This window comes from Gekko japonicus, unplaced genomic scaffold (assembly GCF_001447785.1).
Source record: "Gekko japonicus isolate JY-2015 unplaced genomic scaffold, Gekko_japonicus_V1.1 scaffold1389, whole genome shotgun sequence".
Classification (NCBI taxonomy): domain Eukaryota; kingdom Metazoa; phylum Chordata; class Lepidosauria; order Squamata; family Gekkonidae; genus Gekko; species Gekko japonicus.
The window spans coordinates 66,801-76,700 of record NW_015176492.1 but is presented as its reverse complement, the minus strand read 5'-3'; the positions used below and the strand labels follow the sequence as shown (position 1 = coordinate 76,700).

The 9,900-nt window shown below is 52.7% G+C and overlaps 1 protein-coding gene across 1 annotated transcript in view; it reads right to left on the bottom strand.

Annotated features, from left to right (window-relative positions):
• The window catches only part of B9D2 (B9 protein domain 2), an 11,851-nt gene extending 8,231 nt beyond the window's left edge, over nucleotides 1-3,620 (bottom strand). Inside the window, exon 1 of the mRNA XM_015427268.1 lies at nucleotides 3,439-3,620. The gene's annotated coding sequence lies outside the window, so the exon portion shown is untranslated. The remainder of the gene's footprint in view (nucleotides 1-3,438) is intronic.
• Between the last annotated feature and the right edge of the window lie 6,280 nt (nucleotides 3,621-9,900).

Sequence of the window (9,900 nt, the reverse complement as noted above, 5' to 3'; positions counted from 1 at the left end):
GCTCACTCCGCTTTTGTCCCCGTCCCCCCCCCGGAAGTCCAGACCTTCAGCAGAAATCGGCAGGGCCGTCTGTCCGCAAACAAAAATTAAAATAGAAGACGGCGCTTTGCCCATTGAACAGGAACGCGAGACGCACTTTGCTCTCGGTGACGAGTTGGGTCGCCTCCAGCGCGGGGTAGGTGAAGCGTGAAGAACACGCCGGGTGCCTCCGTGTGAATATTCAGGAGATCACAGCGAGACGGTCCGCAACATGTTCGGGATGATGCGCCGTCAAAGGCTGGGAACGCACGCTACAACGCCCCCTCTGCGCACAACACGACCCCCCCCCGGCCAATTCCTCTCTCACATGCTGCCCGACTCCCCTGCAACCATCACTTGAGAACTGGGCTACTAGCTGAAGGTATGAAGCCCTTGCTGGGTCCATCAGTGGACCCATATTTAGCATCTGGAGCAGAGGTCCATCAGTGGCTATTAGCCACAAGGTATAGAGAGGGGCTCTGGGGCAAGTGATGCTCTGTCTTCTTGGTGCTTGGGGGGGTCAACAGTGGGAGGGCTTCTAATGTCCTGGCCCCACTGGTGGACCTCCTGATGGCACTGGTATTTCTGGCCACTGCGTTATACAGAGTGTTGGGCTGGATGGGCCTTTGGCCTGATCCAACATGGCTTCTCTTATGTTATGCCTGGGGCAGTGATGCTCTGTATTCTTGGTGCTTGGGGGGGGGGTCAACAGTGGGAGGGCTTCTAGTGTCCTGGCCCCACTGCTGGACCTCCTGATGGCACCTGGTATTTCTGGCCACTGTGTGACCCAGAGTGTTGGACGGGATGGGCCTTTGGCCTGATCCAACATTAGCGTCTCTTATGTTCTTAACTGCCTGCCCGGACATGGGCCTTTTTTGTCGTGGCCCCCCGCCTTACGGAGCGGCCTGTCTGAGGGCACCCAGGGAGGTTCCCGCTCTCCTGGCTTTATGCAAAATATGCTAAACTGGTTCAGGTGGGGTAGCCATGTTGGTCCGGAGCAGCGGAACCAACCTGGAGTCCGGCGGCACCTTGAAGACCAACAAAAGTTTAATTCTGGGGATAAGCTTCCGTGTGCAAGCACACTTGATCAAACGTGCACGCACACGAAAGCTCGTACGCAGAATTAAAGTGTGTTGGCCTTAAAGACGCCGCTGGACTCAGACTTTGTTCTGAGAGAGAGCGAGAGAGCGCTGCTCCGTTTTTTCCCTCCCGAGGCCAAGAACAGACTGTCAATCAGCAGAGTCCAATGGGGTGGCAGCGTTAAACCCTTCCCCCCTAAATGCCCTGAACCCTGCCTTCTGTGCAGAAGGTCCCAGGTTCAACCCTGGTCACCTTTGATTAAAAAAAACCACACAAACAAACAGGAATTGTTTCAGGTGGGTAGGCTTGTGCGTCTGAGGCACCAGAACAAAGTTTGAGTGAAGAGGACCTCAAGAGCCTCTTGCTCAGGATGAAAGAGGGGAGCGCAAAAGTGGGCTTGAAGCTCAACATCAAAAAAACTAAGATCATGGCATCCGGCCCCATCACTCCTTGGCAAATAGAAGGGGAAGTCGTGGAAGTAGTGACAGACTTCACGTTCCTGGGATCCCAGATCACCACAGACTGTGACAGCAGCCATAAAATTAAAAGACGCCTGCTCCTTGGGAGGAAAGCGATGGCGAACCTAAACAGCATGATAAAAAGTAGAGACATCACCCTGCCAACAAAAGTCCGCATGGTCAAAGCAATGGTATTCCCAGTAGTCATGTATGGCTGCGAGAGTTGGACTATAAGGAAGGCCAAGCACTGAAGAATAGATTCTTTTGAACTATGGTGCTGGAGAAGACTCTTGAGAGTCCCTTGGACTGCAAGAAGAACAAATCAGTCAATCCTCAAAGAAATCAACCCTGACTGTTCCCTGGAAGGCCAGATAATGAAACTGAAGCTCAAATACTTTGGCCACCAAATGAGAAGGGAGCACTCACTGGAAAAGACCCTGATGCTGGGAAAGATTGAAGGTCAAAGAAGACGGGGACGGCAAAGGATGAGATGGTTAGGCTTCCCAGATGTGGCGCTGTGATCGCGCCCGGAAAATCCGCCTATCTTCCGTCTCTGTAGCGCGGCTAATGCTCCATGTGACTGCAGCAATGGTTGGTTTTAAAGGTGCCACAGGACTCAGCCTTTGTTATATTTCCTTGTAGCGTAGGACTTTTAAGAACATGTCACGTCACAGTTGGGTTTTATATGTAAGTAAACAAATAAATAAAACCGGGGGGAGGGGCCATGGCTCAGTGGAAGAGCCTCTGCTTGGCATGCAGCAGGTCCCAGGTTCGATCCCCGGCATCTCCAGTCGAAAGGACCAGGCAGTAAGTGATCTGAAAGACCTCCGCCTGAGACCCTGGAGAGCCGCTGCCAGTCTGAGTAGACAGTCCTGACCCTGATGGACCGAGGGTCTGCTTCAATAGAAGGCAGTCTCATGTGTCTATATGCAATGGCACCCAGGGCTCCCTGTACACTTTTGCAGCAGCGTAGCAGAAGATAATTCAGATGGACATAGAGAGAGCCAGTTTGGTGTAGCGGTTGGGAGCGCAGGCTCTAATCTGGGAGAACCGGGTTTGATTCCCCACTCCTCCACATGCAGCTGCTGGTGTGACCTTGGGTCAGTCACAAGTCCTCTCAGCGCTGTTCTCTCAGGAGCAGTCCTCGAGAGAGAGCGCTCTCAGCCCCACTTACCTCACAGGGGTGTCTGTTGTGGGGAGGGGAAGGAGATTTTAAGCCTCTCTCCTTTGGGCAGTGAAGGGCGGGGTATAAATCCAATCTCTTCTTCTTCTTTTCTCACCCCTGCCTGAGAAGCTGTATCTGCCCGAATTCGAAAGGCGGGTTAGTCTGTGGCCACCAACAGAAGGGGAGCAGACAGGATAAGAGGCACATGTAAGAAGGGGCAGCCCCGTAAGGAGAGCAGTGCTTTCTGTCGTGAAGCACAGCTTAAAACAAGATCCAGAAACCAGTAAAAGGGCCCAATCCACCTGGGTACGGATCCCTCTTAATGGCTGGTTTCATTGCATCATCTAATGTGTCGTGTTAAAACTTTTAAGAACATGTCACGTCACATTTGGGTTTTATATGCAAGTAAACAAATAAATATGGGGGGGGGGGCACCAAAGTTCTGCAATCCCACCCTTACATCTGTGCAAAAGCAGGCAGAGGGAAATGCATCATTTGAGTGAGCCCTGGTTGCAGGCTCAGTCCTGAGGGGCAGGTCCTGGCTCAGCAAAGCTTGTTGAAAGCTAGGAGAACCCAGAATTTTGTTTCCAAAAGCAGCCAGCCAAAGAAGGATAAGAAAGGATCCCCCCCCTCTTCACATCCAAAGGTAGACTGCCACGGGACATGGAGGTTCCACACTGGCCTAGGGATGCAGTGTCACGCCCCTGGCAAACTCACCCTTGCTGCAGGCTCACTCCATGCGTCCTCAGCCTTCCCAGGTTACGCTTGGCACTGAATAAGGGGGAGGAGACGAGAGTAAGTCGTTCACACGTGCAAAGCCACACGCAAGGCGACCCACTTCTGCGCACGCGCGGTGCACGCGCGACGTGGAATCTTCGGAAGCCCCTCTTCGCCGTCCTCAGGCGCTTCCAGGGCACCGTTGCCGCGGTAACCGGAGAGCCACGCCCAGCAGGAGAATCTGATTGGAGGGAAGACGGAAGACGTCGTTCCTCCCGCTCACGAAAAGGAGTCTGGGAAGGAGGGCGATGCTTGCGCCGCCGTGTTGAGTGAGGTAAAAAGAGGTATTCCGGGGCAAAAATTACCATAGAGCGGCACCATTTACGAACCGTGAGCGAGGGCGGCCCTTCCCGTTTCACCGGAAGTTTAGTCTCACGCTCTAGTTTTTTCATCTCTATGATCCGGTGCAGGTGGCCAACGGGAGCGGGAAGTGACCATGTTGAGTGTGGCAAAGGGAGCACCCCGCTTCGGCCGAGCCTATCCGCCATCTTGATGAGGGCACAGAGAGCCGCTCCAGGGTCGCCATGTTGGGAAGGGCCTCGCGCCTCTGTTGCCAGGGCAACCGAGTCGGCCCTGGGCTCAAATGCGAAGCGCGGCCTTTTGCAAACTGGGGGCAGGAAAGCGGGTCGTGGCGTTGCGCAGCTGCAGGCTTGCAGCTTGTCCTGCATGCATGCATGCATGCATGCATGCTGCTAGGAAGAGCTGGTTCGAATCCCCACTCTGCTGGGGGAACCTTGAGGGCCCAGTAACCCTCTCTGCCTAACCTACCTCACAGGGTTGTTGTGAGGAGAGGAGAAAAATGGAAGCCACTTTGGGTCCACATTTGAAATGAAAAGTGGGGCATCTATGAAGGAAGGAAATAAGCAGCTGGAAAACCCACTGCTCTCCTCTGTGCTCCCAAACGGGTATCCCCCCCCCAGCATATTACGTAGACTTGCCAACCTCCAGGTGGGGGCAGGAGTTCTCCTGGAATTACAATTGATCGCCATGGAGAGAGATGAAGAGAGGCAGCCGTGTTAGTCTGTCTGTAGCAGGAGGAAAGAGCAAGAGTCCAGGAGCCCCTTAAAGGCAAACACAATATGTGGCAGGGGAGGAGCTTTCGGGAGTCACAGCTCACTTTCTCCGGTATTGAGCGGTGACGTCCGAAAGCTCCCAACCTGCCACACATTTTTTTAGTTTTTAAGGTGCTCCGGGACTCTTGCTCTTTTCTACTGATCTCCAGAGTGCAGAGATCAGTTCCCTTGGAGGAAATGGCAGCTACAGTTAATGCTCCCTCTAAGCTGTGGAGTCCTGTGAGCAAAACTTCTACTCGGTGAGCTCCTGGCTTTAAAGTTGTGAGCGAGCGATTTGGCCGCTGCATAAATCAGTTTGCTCTGGAGCCCTCCTGCCTGAACTAAGACAAAAATGTGTGAGGCAAAGGCTAAGAAACAGCTAGCTCACACCAACTCAACTTAGAGGGAACACTGGCTACGGTGCGTGGACTCTCTTGCATTCTTTTGGAACGTCCACCCCTCCTCAAATTCCACCTTCCCCGAGCATCAAACCAAAACAGTTACGGTCCCTACTAGATTATAAAAAGAAGAAGAGAAAAGATTGGATTTATACCCTGCCCTTCACTACCCGAAGGAGTCTCGGAGCGACTTACAAACTCCTTTCCCCTCCCCTCCTCACAACAGACACCCTGTGAGGTAGGTTGGGGCTGAGAGAGCTCTGACAGAAACTGCTATTTTTCAAGAACAGCTGTGCCAGAACTATGGCTTGCCCAAGGTCATCCAGCCAGGTGCAAGTGGAGGAGTGGGGAATCAAACCCAATTCTCCCAGATTAGAGTCTGCGCTCCTACCCACTACACCAAACTGGCTCTATAAAAAAAATACTATAAAAAAAAGAGTCTAGTTCACCTCTTCATTTGCCCTGCAAGGCGGTCTCCGGCCAGGGGAAAGAACTGCATCATTTTTTTTCAGCGAAGCAAAATGCTTGCAATAAATGCACATCCCACCAGGAGAGACTGGTGCTTGCAGAAGGACTGAGGGAAGGTGAAATCCTTTGGGACCTGCACCACAACCTGTCTTGAGCTGCAACTGCTGGCTACGCCAACCTCTTATCCCGACTGACAGCCACGGCCTGAAAGTATCAAATGGAGCAGGGTGGTAGCTTGAGGGACAGCCGACATTGGGCAAGGAATCCTGTCCGATGCTCCCTCTGAGCTGTGGAGTCTTGTGAGCAAGAATTCTACTTGGTGAGCGACTGGCATTAAAGTTGTGAGCGGGCAATTTGGCTGTTGCATAAATCAGTCAGCTCTGGAGCCAGGCCCGTAGCTACAGTCGGGCATCTCGGGGGCTAGGCAAGGCCCCAAGACTTCCCCTCCAACCCAGGGCCCCCGAGCGGCGGCAGGTGTGGGAAAGGAGCCGGGTATCCCTGCAGAGCTGTCCGGCATGAAGGGCCGGCTACGGTTGGCTGCGCAGAGCCAGACAGCGCGTCTCTATTTCCCCTGGAAACTCAATTTAGGCTGCAGTCACATGGAGCATTTGCCGCACTGACAATATGGATGGTAGACGGATTTTCCGGGTGCGATCGCAGCGCAACGTCTGGGAAGAGTAGCGCTCCCGTGGCTAATCCGAGGCTTCCCGCCGAAGATGCAGAGTAAAAAACTAGTACCTCTGAGGTACTAGTTTCCAAAAACCGCGGGCCAAGGGCAGGCGTCTGATCGCGTTTCCGGTGGACTTACATGCATCCGACACCCGTCTCCGCAGGTTGCGCAACAGCGCATGCGCACAAAGAGCGTTTGCTAGTGCAATCGCGCGGCGCGGCTTCTGTGCCGCGCTGCAGGATACCCCTCTGGTCGGCATCTCCCCCCTAACCATGGGACCTCGACTGGGACGTGTGCTCGGGGCAATTAGTCACGCCTCCCCCCCACAATATCCGGCCCGTGTGACCGGGGCCTAAATTATATTTAATTCAATTAGCCAGTGCCCCCTAAGAAATTCAAATGCCCCCCCACACACACCGTCTTTAAAAATCCTGGCATCGGGCCTGTCTGGAGCCCTCCTTCCTGAGCGAAGACAAAAATGCGTGAGCTGGAGGCTAAAAAAATTGCGAGCTAGCTTGCACTAAATCAGCTTAGAGGGAACTCCGACTGTCCCTGGGGCAATTAAAATGGCTCAGCAGTGACCCCTGTAACCATGTACAACTCTTTCCGTTGTAGCGGCTGCTATTCCTCTTCTTTTTTGTGTTTTTGTGTGGGCGGGGGGGGGGGGGGTTATACTGACGTTTTTAGATCAATTTTTAGATATTTTAATTGTCAATTTGTTACATTGTTATATTGTGAATTTTGTGATGGAACCCGCCCTGAGCCCACTTGCGGGGAGGGCGGGATACAAATTGAACTAAATAAAATAAAATAAAGTGGTGGTGGGGAATAGAGTAATTGATGGAAGAGTTTTCCACGTTAGAAGATCTAGTCTCTCTAGGGCCCTCTGTCTTGGCAAATAATTCCCCCTGCCCAGGGCTATTTTTGGGCAGGAACGCACAGGAACGGAGTTCCGGCTGGCTCCCAAGTTGGCCACGCCCAGCAGGAACTCATTAGCATAATAGGCCACACCCAACAGCAGAAACTCATTAGGATTGGCTACATTAGGGGTGTGTGGCCTAACATGCAAAGGAGTTCCTGCTATAAAAAAGGCCCTGGGTTTTGACAACAAACAAGGTAAACAGAATAGGAAGCAAAAGGTGGGTGTGGCTGGATGACCACACTTCTGCGAACATGGGGGGGTGTAGCTTAATATGCTAATGAGCTGTGCTGTCAGGGGTGTGTCCTAATAAGCAAATGAATTTCTGCTGTTGGGTGTGGCCTATTATGCTAATGAGTTCCTGCTGGGCTTTTTCTACAAAAAAAGCCCTGCTTACAATATTAATCCGTTTAACAAACTCTCTGGTAGTATCTCATTATTGACACTCATCAAATCCATCAGTATAATGGATTTAACTGACCTTGGTTCAGTCACAAGTTCTCTCAGAGCTGTTCTCTCAAAGGCAGTCCTCAAGAGAGCTCTCTCAGCCCCGCCTGCCTCACGGGGTGTCTGTTTGGGGTGTATGGCCTAACATGCAAAGGAGTTCCTGCTCCAAAAAAAGGCCCTGGGTTTTGACAACAGACAAGGTAAACAGAATAAGAAGCAAAAGGTGGGTGTGGCTGGATGACCACACTTCTGGTAACATGGGGGTGCGGCCTAATGTGCTAATGAGTGGTGTTGTCAGAGGTGTGGCCTAATAGGCTAATGAGTTTCTGCTGTTGGGTGTGGCCTATTATGCTAATAAGTTCCTGCTGGGCTTTTTCTACAAAAAGAGCCCTGCGGCCCTGGAGAGAATGCCTGCTTTGGAAGGTGGACTCTAAGGCATTATACCTAATTGAAATCCCTCCCTTCCCCCCAAAACCCGCCCTCCTCAGACTCCACCCTCAAAAATCTCCAGGTATTTCCCAACCTGGAGCTGACAACCCTACCCCTCCCTAAACCCCACCCACCTCAGGTCCACCCCCCAAATCTCCAGGTGTTTCCCAACCTGAAACTGGCAATGCTATGCAACACAGACCAAAAGCAAATTCGTCATGGCCGCAGTTTGGTTTCCCTACTGCCCATTGCCGAAGGCCGCTTTTTTGGCCCCGGCCATATACTGTCTGGAGCCAGGAAGAACACCATCGACTTCGATGCTTCATAATAGTGGAGGGGAAGAAGGGAAACCGGCCTCGTTGTCATCGGCATTAAAAGCCTCCCGGTGTTGATTAAACTTTCCCTCCCGCTGTAGATTTCCAGCTCTCCCCACCTGTCTGGAACCCGTCGGCCCCGCTGGGCGCTTTGATAAATGGCTTTTTAAGAGTCGCTCTCATCTCTTGCTAAAACGCTGCCTGGCGCGCTCGCCTGCGGAGACCATCATAAGAGACAGGACAAAAGGCGGGGGAACAGAGGCAGACGGTTTCGGGGGGGAGGGCTTTCCTTCCCTCTGTCTCTGTGGAAACATCTGGTGGGGAGGAGGGAATACTGCCAAGGGACGGTATCTCTCTCGGAGCCCCCAAGGAAGCAGAGGGTTCCCAGAGAGCCAGTTTGGGAGAGCCGGGTTTGATTCCCCGCTCCTCCACATGCAGCCAGCTGGGTGACCTTGGGTCAGTCACAAGTTCTCTCGGAGCTGTTCTCTCAAGGGCAGTCTTTGAAAGAGTTCTCTCAGCCCCGCCTGCCTCACAGGGTGTCAGTTGTGGGGAGGGGAAGGGAAAGGAGATTGTAAGCCGCTCTGAGACTCCTTTGGGTAGTGAAGGGCGGGGTAGAAATCCAATCCCTTCTTCTCTCTTCTCAGAGGGCATCTCTCTGGAGCAGTGCCGTGGGGCATCAAAATATTGCTACTGGACCACTGGGTTTTTTGCTGCTTAACCGGCATGGATCCCTGAAGCAGGCCTTGTTGCAATTTGGGGCAAGGGACCTGGCGACCACCTGGAATTACGGCTCATTTCCAGACTACAGAGATCCGTTCCCTTGGAGGAAATGGCTCCTTTGGAGGGCGGACTCTGTGGCATTGCACCTCACTGAGGTCCCTGTCCTCCCCAGGCTCCATCCCCCAATTCTCCAGGGGTTTCCCAAACTGGATCTCACAAGCCTACCCACGCTCCTCTCCAAAGCCCCTGCTTGGACTGACTGTTGACCAGCAACCGCTGCTCCCAAGCCCAATTCAAGGTGTCGGTTTTGTCCTTCAAAGCCCAACGGGACTAGGACCCATCTTCTCCCACACATTCCTGCCTGGGAATCGAGATTTCCGGGAGAGGCCCTTCCGACCGTCCCAGCAATCAAAGGAGCTCATCTGATGGGCACACAAGGCGGGGCCTTTTTGGTGGCAGCCCCAGGAGTATGGGACAAATCCCCCAGGGCGGTACACCTGGCCCCCTCGCTGTTAATCTTCAGGAGGCAGTTGAAGGCAGTTTTATTTAGGATTGCATTTGGCTGATTTGTGTTAGGGGGTGTGTGTTTAAGCATCGTCAGGTTGCATCCGATTTATGGCGACCTTATGAACCAATGTCCTTCGAAACGTCCCATGGTCTTACAAGAGGAGGGCCTTTGTGGCTTCCTGGATGGAGTCAGTCCTTCTCCTGTTGTGTCTTCCTCTTTTCCTACTGCCTCCAAACTTCTCCTAGCATTATTGCCTTTTCCAGTGACTCTTGTCTTCTGGGAATGGGACCCAAACACGATAGCCTCAGTTCTTCCAAACTCGGGGTGTTGTTAAATATCAAAAGCACCATTGAGCCAGCAATATATTTGACTTCAGTGGAGGGAGAGGAAGGAAGGAAGGAAGGAAGGAAGGAAGGAAGGAAGGAAGGAAGGAAGGAAGGAAGGAAGGAAGGAAGGAAGAAAGAAAGAAAGAAAGAA